Raw genomic sequence first — 10,843 nt, 5'->3', positions numbered from 1 at the left:
CCATGTTTTGTTGTTGCTGTTTAAACTGTAGTAAACCATGTATTTAATTTTCGTAAGAAACTGTAGCCCATAGATCCCAAATAAATAAAATCCAGAAGCCCTGTTCACATGACCTTAGCAAACTGAAGGTAGGAGCATCTGTTTGGAGAGCAGTGGCATCCTGCTTGCAATTCTGCCATTCACGTAGTGACGGCCGCGTGGTGACTTCTTTTTCGAGGGCGCACGATGCAAATCTCATCACAACGTATGTAGCCTAGTTCCTAGTGGCATGAGTTCAGTGTTAAGTTAGTGTCTTGCAAGTATTTTGTGAGCGCCTCTTTTATTACAAATCCTTTCGATGTGTGTCCAGCAGGCAAGGTGCATGATGCACATGGTTCACATGACGCAACAAACACATATTTTGACATGATGAGCAACACACATGACACCCCAAACACAAATTTTTGAATCCCTCACAAGAAAAGTCACCAGCCACCCCTGCACACCACACCATAGTTGGTCAATGCTCTTCTCATGGACTTGAACTCATGGACTCAGCATGATAGTAGTCTCAGCTTCAACTGTCACGCCCACAGAATGTTGGCTAAACATTGTAAACAACTTCAGTATTGAAGGTCTGGCCAGACTAGCACGATAGAGGCCTTTGGTGTATGGTGATAATTCCCTTAGAATCTATCAAAACATAAAATGAGTTCTACATATGTACAAATCCTCTCAGTATAGCAAATATTGGAGACAATGTAAATAAAAGATTTTTGTGCAGTTTTGACTGTTTAATTTATTAAAATTACACTCAGACATCCCTCCCTACAAAAACTGATTGGGAAGGAAGCTCACCAACAAGCCCCCACAAAAAACATACATTTAAAATAATTTAATCATCAATGTAATTTATATTTTATTTTGTGTTATGTTGTTTATTACTTTAATACGGTTGCTCTTTTAACAGCTTTAAAATATATGTACAATTATGAAGGACACCTTAAACTCCTTTGACCCTATATTTATAAAAAAAAGACACATATTTAAAAAAGATAAAAAGGAACAAATAAAGATAGGTTAAATGTTTTTGTTTTGTTCAAAAGCAGAGGGTTTACACAGAGATAAACTTTGATATACTTAAAAAATAAAGTAATTATTGTATTATTTTCCTGGGGTTTTTTTGGACACTCTGTCATTTACTGCACTGAAAAAAATGGACTTGGTGGGTCTTTGAATTTAAATAAAATAAACATGTATATGCAACACAAAATATTTATATTCCTTGTGTAAACATAATTTAATTGATTAGGATGAAAATGTTTTGTTTGAATGTAAAATGAACACATTATTCTCACATTGATTAAAATTGATTGAATTGAATACTTAAAGCAATAAAATTGAGTTTGCACACAAAATGGCACCTCCTGAGCAGAAGGTGGCAGTAACGCTCAATAAAAAGGACATCAATCGCCATAAAGGAAGAATAAACATCGTTTGTTTTGGGCGCCAAAATGAAGACTCAGCAGCAGTCAGTCAGAAGAACTCCCTCAGATGGACACCACGTTATTAAAGTAAGTTCTATTATTTATTTATGTTCACTTTATACGTGATACATCTTCACTAGATAGACAGTTTTTTTACAATATGTAGCCATTGCAATGACTTGTAGTAAAAATGAGTTTGGAGGATGTTGGTGGAGTAAGTTAACGTTACAGTCAGTCAGTCAGTAAGTGTAAGGCTCATAAAGAAAAACAGCGTTTTAAAAATGTCAGCTGTATAACGTTATTTCAAGTTTGGTAGTTTTATCCGAGTTGAAAACTGACAGATTTGAGTTGACTTTTGAGGCACTTTTTACTCAGTTGTTCTATGGAAACGGTTCAGGACAAATAAAACGCTAACCAAACGTTATTCTGTCCAGAGTAACGTTATCCATGTAAGTAATTTTACCAGATGATATCAATTGACTACATTAATAATGACATTGCGTATGAAACAAACTGTCTGCTTAATCAGATGAACAGACCCGCGTCAGTTATTCGTGACTTCAGTACGCCACGAGCAACACTTGATTCAATTAGAAAAAGCTTTTTTTAAATGCCTCGCGTGACGTCTGGTATATTAACTGAAAAAATTGCTTTGAAGTGCCACACCTTAAAGCTGACGTTTTCAGAAGAGCACCTTGTTTTAAGATCTCATTTTGTCCAAAATTGCGTCCTATGACAGATATAATACTTATTTCATTATTGCTCTGTGTATGTGTGACCTTCATCATTTGAGGTTATGTGTTGATTTCACCTCTGAATATTTCTTCTTATAGGTCCATCATCCTTGCACACACTCAAAAGCATTGGTAAGTAATTCCTATCACTGTTTTACTGCTGTTAGGAGCTAAATCTTATTTTTGTAACTAATATACATGTATTATTCTTTGACTCGCAGTACTCAAATATACAATGGTTGGTTAATTTGTTTTCAGATAAATGCTGAATTTAAAAGAATCACTATTGTCTTATGTTCCTGTGTCACCTGGACCTCCACTCCAAAAACCTGACGAAACTCTTCTATCAGAAAGGAGGACAGCTAGCAAACAGACTTCAAACAATGAATGATCAAATGACAGAAGTAAGTAATATAGATTCATAGACATAAAAATGTGTAAACATTGTTGGAAGTACAGAAAATGTAGTATGTTTTAGTTACATCTTTTGGCACACGGGTCATTAAAACACCTGGGAAGATTTAAAGGGGTAGTTCACCCAAAAATAAAAATTCTCATCACTTACTCCCTATCATGTTGTTACAAACCTTTATAAATGTCTTTGTTCTGATGAACACTAAGGAAGATATTTTGAGGAATGTTTGTTCCCAAACCAATCATAAGCCCCATTCACTTCCATAGTGGGAAAATATAATACTATGGAAGTGAATGGGGCTCATGAACAGTTTGGTTGCAAACATTCCTCAAAATAAATGTCTTCCTTCGTGTTCATCAGAACAAAGACATTTATACAGGTCTGTAACAACATGACAGTGAGAAAATGAGATAATTCACTTTTGCTGTGATTGTCAGGTATGGTAGCACACACTCGAAATGTGGCCTCTTTATTTAACTCATTCCAGTCTAGTAAACGCGCACACACACCTGGAGCAGTGGACAGTGCAGCTGCCTTGCTTTGTAACCCATATATTTGTAACCAATTGTAATATGCTGTGGCAATGCACATGGGTCTGTATACTTACATTTATATTTGTTTGCATTGTACTAATTTCCAATGACACTTTTATTGTAACAGTAACTTTTTTTCTGTTTCTTTAACTACATTTGTCTGTTTTGTACAGGGCATGGATGAAGTCAGCAACAGTGTGGTCATTTGAAGACACCACTGTTGGGATTTGTGCTCTCAAACAACATGCTTCTTGTGATGAAGAAGAGGATCTTTGTATAGTCCTGGAAGGCATGAAGGTGTTGCAACATCGTGCCATGTTGTTTGAGCTGATGTATGCCTTAAACCTGAACTATCCTGATCTCTGCTTTATTTTTGAAGAAATCCAAAAGATTTTAATGGAACTGCATTGAGCGTAACTTTAACGAACAGTTTCTTTCAGTGAAAGGATCAGAAAGACTGCTGCTCATTTATGTTCTTTTTATTTATCTGTTTTAAGTGTTTTTTCTTATTAAAACATTAACCGTTTGCTGCTCAGAGTTGATTTTGGAAATGGTTGTTGTATTTTGTTTTTGTTGAATCTTTGATTATCAGTTTATACAAATGCTGTAGCTCTGACTTTCTGAAGGATTGATATTTTCCAGTTTGTAAATCCATTTAAAAAATAATAGTACATACTGTTTTGCATGTCTCTTTGGAATGCAGTGTTTGTGCTTTAGCACTTCTAAATCTACTGTGATAGTAACTATTTTAAACATTTGGGTCAGTTTTACAGATGGGGCTTTTCCTAGTCCCAGACTTTTGCAATGCCTTAATTTGAAAACATATTGCACTGACATATCTTGACATATATCAGTGCCATTGTTTTGTCTCAAGATGTACTCCAGTGTTGTTTTTGTAAGGTAGGTTTGTTTGTAAACTTTTTTTGTAAAAAATATCCTAATATAACTAGGGCCTAGTCATGGATTAATCTACAACCTGTTTGGGAAATTGCCCCTTTGTATGTACTGCATGTGCTGATTGTTGTAATAGTTATTGACTGTTGTTGAATTAATGTGTAGTGATTTAAATGAATTGATGATCTGAAAGCAGTGGTTTGCCTCAATATCACTAAACTTTTGTTTAAAACTCTTTGCTTTTTATGCCAATGCAAATGTATTTTGTATTTAAAAAAGAAATAAATAACATTTGGATAATTATGGATGATTATTCTGGTTCCAGAAACATAATGAAATTGCTTTAGAGTTACATAATCCCATAATATAAGCATTAAAAAAAGCATGTTGGAATTACAGATGAAAATCTAGTCCCCTTACATAATAAAATTACTTAAACATTACAAAATAAATGTGTTATAGTAAAGAGAAATAGCACTTTGAGTCAACATATTTATATTAGACTACTTGAAACAATTAAAATGTTTTGGTCTAACACATAAAAATTAAATGAGGAAAATTATGTTGGTTTAACACAATCGGATTATGTGGGACCGATGTACACATTAAAATTACGTAAATTGAAAGGATTTTTTTTTTCAGTGTGTACATTGTAAATAAACTACTACTGTACAGTGGTTTACTGAGCTGAAGAGAGAGGTTGATTGTAAGCCTGCCCACAGTGAAAACTGATTGGTCTAGATATCAGAATACATTGAATACGGTCTGTCACTTTCTCACTTTTGCTAATTATGTCAGATCGCTTTAGACTTGCAGGAAAATTTTAACCTGAGCCTGAACCTAACTAATTTTTGTAATGTTTTATCATCATATTACAAATAACATTTTAAATGCACTAATACCCATGCAAGCTTTGTGTAAAAAATGCAAGGCTTCTGTTACATTGATGCCGCCGCCTTTACTTAGAAGTTACCCTGCAGTCCTTTGGGACTTCATAAACTATTAGGCTACATGTCTTGCTTTTAGCGTCACCATGGTTTGCGAAGTAAGACAGTCTGAAAACATAGGTATAAACCTTTCAGGATCCCTGTTTAAAAAAGGGCATGAAATGACAATTACATATGTGGGGAGTCTGTATGGGACTGATTTTGGTCCGATATGATTTGACAGAAAGGGTCCCATAAGTGTTTCCTTATTTAGAATCCATATACGGGAATGATTGTGTTTGCCCATGTTGTACCCATATGGTTTGGCCAAAAGGGCCCCATATGTGTTTCCTAATTCAAAACACATATGCAGGTGACCTATGTGGGTCCCACTTCGGGCCCATATAAGGAGCCTATATGGGAATAATTGTGTTTGCCCATGTTGGACCCATATGGTTTGGCCGAAAGGGTCCCATATGTGTTTCCTAATTCAAAACACATACAGACGGACATATATGGGTCCCACTTCGGACCCATATAAGGAACTTATATGGGGATAATTGTGTTTGCCCATGTTGTACCCATATGGTTTGGCCAATATGGTCCCATATGTGTTTCCTTATTCAAAACACATATACAGGTGACCTATGTGGGACCCACTTCTGACCCATATAAGGAGCCTATATGGGGATAATTGTGTTTGCCCATGTTGTACCCATATGGTTTGGCTGAAAGGGTCCCATATGTGTTTCTTTATTCAAAACACATAAAGGTGGACATATATGGGTCCCACTTCGGACCCATATAAGGAACTTATATGGGGATAATTGTGTTTGCCCATGTTGTACCCATATGGTTTGGCCCAAAGGGTCCCATATGTGTTTCCTTATTCAAAACACATATACAGGTGACCTATGTGGGTCCCACTTCGGGCCCATATAAGGAGCCTATATGGGGATAACTGTGTTTGCCCATGTTGTACCCATATGGTTTGGCCAAAAGGGCCCCATATGTGTTTCCTTATTCAAAACACATATACAGGTGACCTATGTGGGTCCCACTTCGGGCCCATATAAGGAGCCTATATGGGAATAATTGTGTTTGCCCATGTTGTACCCATATGGTTTGTCCAAAAGGGTCCCATATGTGTTTCCTTATTCAAAACACATACAGATGGACATATATGGGTCCCACTTCGGACCCATATAAGGAACTTATATGGGGATAATTGTGTTTGCCCATGTTGTACCCATATGGTTTGGCCAATATGGTCCCATATGTGTTTCCTTATTCAAAACACATATACAGGTGACCTATGTGGGACCCACTTCTGACCCATATAAGGAGCCTATATGGGGATAATTGTGTTTGCCCATGTTGTACGCATATGGTTTGGCCAATAGGGTCCCATGTGTGTTTCCTTATACAAAACACATATACAGGTGACCTATGTGGGACCCACTTCTGACCCATATAAGGAGCCTATATGGGGATAATTGTGTTTGACCATGTTGAAAATATATGGTTTGGCCAAAAGGGTCCCATATGTGTTTCCTTATTCAAAACACATATACAGGTGACCTATGTGGGACCCACTTCTGACCCATATAAGGAGCCTTTATGGGAATATTTGTGTTTGCCCATGTTGTACCCATATGGTTTGGCCAATAGGGTCCCATATCTGTTTCCTTATTCAAAACACATATGCAGGTGACCTATGTGGGACCCACTTCGGGCCCATATAAGGAGCCTATATGGGGATAATTGTGTTTGCCCATGTTGTACCCATATGGTTTGGCCAATATGGTCCCATATGTGTTTCCTTATTCAAAACACATATACAGGTGACCTATGTGGGACCCACTTCTGACCCATATAAGGAGCCTATATTGGAATATTTGTGTTTGCCCATGTTGTACCCATATGGTTTGGCCAATAGGGTCCCATATGTGTTTCCTTATTCAAAACACATATACAGGTGAACTTTGTGGGTCCCACTTCGGGCCCATATAAGGAGCCTATATGGGAATAATTGTGTTTGCCCATGTTGTACCCATATGGTTTGTCCAAAAGGGTCCCATATGTGTTTCCTAATTCAAAACACATATGCAGGTGACCTATGTGGGTCCCACTTCGGGCCCATATAAGGAGCCTATATGGGAATAATTGTGTTTGCCCATGTTGGACCCATATGGTTTGGCCCAAAGGGTCCCATATCTGTTTCCTTATTCAAAACACATACACAGGTGACCTATGTGGGACCCACTTCTGACCCATATAAGGAACCTATATGGGAATAATTGTGTTTGACCATGTTGAAAATATATGGTTTGGCCAAAAGGGTCCCATATGTGTTTCCTTATTCAAAACACATATACAGGTGACCTATGTGGGTCCCACTTTGGACCCATATAAGGAACCTATATGGGAAAAATTGTGTTTGCCCATGTTGGACCCATATGGTTTGGCCCAAAGGGTCCCATATGTGTTTCCTTATTCAAAACACATATACATGTGACCTATGTGGGACCCACTTCTGACCCATATAAGGAGCCTATATGGGAATATTTGTGTTTGCCCATGTTGTACCCATATGGTTTGGCCAATAGGGTCCCATATGTGTTTCCTTATTCAAAACACATATACAGGTGACCTATGTGGGACCCACTTCTGACCCATATAAGGAGCCTATATGGGAATATTTGTGTTTGCCCATGTTGCACCCATATGGTTTGGCCAAAAGGGTCCCATATGTGTTTCCTTATTCAAAACACATACAGAGGGACATATATGGGTCCCACTTCGGACCCATATAAGGAACTTATATGGGGATAATTGTGTTTGCCCATGTTGTACCCATATGGTTTGGCCAATATGGTCCCATATGTGTTTCCTTATTCAAAACACATATACAGGTGACCTATGTGGGACCCACTTCTGACCCATATAAGGAGCCTATATGGGGATAATTGTGTTTGCCCATGTTGTACCCATATGGTTTGGCCAAAAGGGCCCCATATGTGTTTCCTTATTCAAAACACATATACAGGTGACCTTTGTGGGTCCCACTTCGGGCCCATATAAGGAGCCTATATGGGAATAATTGTGTTTGCCCATGTTGTACCCATATGGTTTGTCCAAAAGGGTCCCATATGTGTTTCCTAATTCAAAACACATATGCAGGTGACCTATGTGGGTCCCACTTCGGGCCCATATAAAGAACCTATATGGGAATAATTGTGTTTGCCCATGTTGGACCCATATGGTTTGGCCAAAAGGGTCCCATATGTGTTTTCTTATGCAAAACACATATACTTATGACTTATGTGGGTCCGACCTTGGACCTATATAAGAAACCTATATGGGAATAATTGTGTTTGCCCATGTTGGACCCATATGGTTTGACCAAAAGGGTCCCATTTGTGTTTCCTTATTCAAATCACATATACTTATAACCTATGTGGGTCCCACTTTGGACCCATATAAGGAGCCTATATGGGAATGATTGTGTTAGCCCATTTAAGACCCATATTGGTTGGCCAAGAGTGCCCCATATGTGTTTCCTATTATGAGCCCATGCCCTCATTACCCATTAACATCCCAATTGGGACCCATATAGGGAGCCTATGTTTTTTAACCCATGTGGGGCCTACTACACTCACCCAAGTGAGTCCCATATAAGATGCCCATAATAGGACCATGCCCACTTGGTACCCATGTAGCCCAAGTAAAACCCATGTGGGGCCCACATATACATGTTGGCTGGGTTATATATAAATATCTAAATAAGTCTTTTTTAAATTATTATTCTATAACATCTTGTCTACAGAAAATCTCTGAAAATGTCTCGTTTAGTGCAGAAAATAGCGATTTATAGTGACAAGGTAAAAAGACTGTCCCTTTAATGTTTTACCCGGACGGCTGCGGTGTAACACTATTTCACGCAAAGTTTTTTAACAAGTTAGTAGCTAGCTGCTCACTTTAAAGATAAACATGATCGCCTAAATCTGAGCAATCCTGGTGATGCCAGTTTCCTACACGATGTTATAATGGACTATTTTTACATCAAGAGATGAAGGATCAGATGACAGAGACGAGAAGACAAAGGTACGTAAATGCGGAGCCCATTCTCTTTTCGTGCATTGATTTGATGTGTTTTGGAAACTTATATATACAGCGTGTAATGCATCTGAAGTGGTGGAAACAATATGCCATAAAAATGTATTGGACAACTTACTGGGCGTGTAAAACGCTTAAGAGAAGATATTCTCTGCTTTTGCTGATATAAGTTACCGTAATATAATAACAACAACAATAAGCGCGGCAATCCCTTTCGTTCATCCGATATTAAGATGAGCCCAGGTCTGAATTATATTTGGTCGAAGTTAAAGCTGCTAAGAGTTCGATGCATGTATCCAGTTAAATATGAGGTTTCTTGTTTTCACTTCTGTGGAGGAGTTCGGTACTACAGTATGCTGTGTACGGCGTGTCAAGTCCTATCTGTTTACAACCACGAGTCAGCCTTACCAAACAGTCGAACTTCATACTTTTCTCTGACGCTAACTGAACGGATGAAACGCCGTCAACGACCGTTATGCTGGGACCGCAAGACCGCGCTGGCGGGTTGTCTTTGTCCATTTCGTTAAAAATAGTTTCATTGTCACCACACTTTCAACACAATATAAACTCACCAAACCGTCATAATTTAGTTAAAACAACCCTATATTCATTTAAAAAGGTGTAAAGCGAGTTAAAGCAGCGGTAGACATCTGTGTGTGACGTTTACGTTAGCTTACTTTCTGAGGGAGATTGAAACTTTGTTGGCGACCGTTTTTCTCTCTCATTGCACGTTTAAAACAATATTGTGACAAACTATTGACAACATTCTTAAACTAAAAATTAAGTTTTCATGAAACAGAAATATTTCAAACTTACCGAACTGACAGAAATCAATCGTCCTCCTTCAGCTGCAGCCAGGAGTTGTGCTCTCCCTCTGTCTGTGTGATTTGACGTTGGCGCACTTTCACTGATTATTGCAAGTACACCTGGCACATTACAGCAATGGCTACAGCAAGGTTACATCAAGACCAAAATATACTGTAAAATTTTCCCGCTCAAACAAATTTACCCAGAATGCATTATGAACTGCAGTACTGTACTGTAATGTACACATACAGTATAGTACTGTGGATTTTTACAGTACAGTGCTGCTAAATCTACAGCGACATCTAACAGTGTAGATATGGTTGTGCGTGAAAATCCCAGTAATTGAGCAGATTGTGAAATACTCAGACCGGCCCGTCTGGCACCAACAACCATGCCACGCTTAAAATCGCTTAAATCACCTTTCTTTCCCATTCTGACATTCAGTGTGGAGTTCAGGAGATTGTCTTGACCAGGACCACACCCCTAAATGCATTGAAGCAACTGCCATGTGATTGGTTGATTAGATAATTGCATTAATGAGAAACTGAACAGGTGTTCCTAACAAACCTTTAGGTGAGTGTATATTCATGTTATCGAGCATTACTTTAACCATTGCTCAGACTTGACATAGCAAGTCTAAAACAATTTAAACACTTAGACCATATACAGCAGCATGCACATTACATTATATCACATTGAAACCAGCCACAGCACTATACTGTAGAATTGCGACAAAATGTTAAAAAGTTTTACAGGAATTGTCTAATAATTCTCCATCCTTTAAAACACTTGTGCGTGTGCGGTGTGTGTGCGTGTGTTTGTGTGTGTCTATCAGCTGTTGTTGTCCAGCTGTAAGGGGAGCAATACTGAGTGTAAAGTAGAAGTGAACCTGCCTGCTGAAGGAATATTCACATAACATTAAACACGAGTAGATTTAGCCCGAAGGCAC

At 38.2% G+C, this 10,843-nt stretch overlaps 1 long non-coding RNA gene across 1 annotated transcript; it reads left to right on the top strand.

Moving 5' to 3' along the window:
• The first annotated feature begins 2,467 nt into the window (after positions 1–2,467).
• LOC135749423 (uncharacterized) lies at positions 2,468–4,345 on the top strand. Its single transcript, XR_010532376.2, has 2 exons — positions 2,468–2,604; positions 3,322–4,345. It is a non-coding gene; the product is annotated as an uncharacterized lncRNA (long non-coding RNA).
• The last annotated feature ends 6,498 nt before the right edge of the window (positions 4,346–10,843 follow it).

Source organism: Paramisgurnus dabryanus, chromosome 16, assembly GCF_030506205.2.
Source record: "Paramisgurnus dabryanus chromosome 16, PD_genome_1.1, whole genome shotgun sequence".
Lineage (NCBI taxonomy): Eukaryota > Metazoa > Chordata > Actinopteri > Cypriniformes > Cobitidae > Paramisgurnus > Paramisgurnus dabryanus.
The sequence above is the reverse complement of the archived record's forward strand: the minus strand, read 5'-3'. Positions and strand labels throughout refer to the sequence as shown.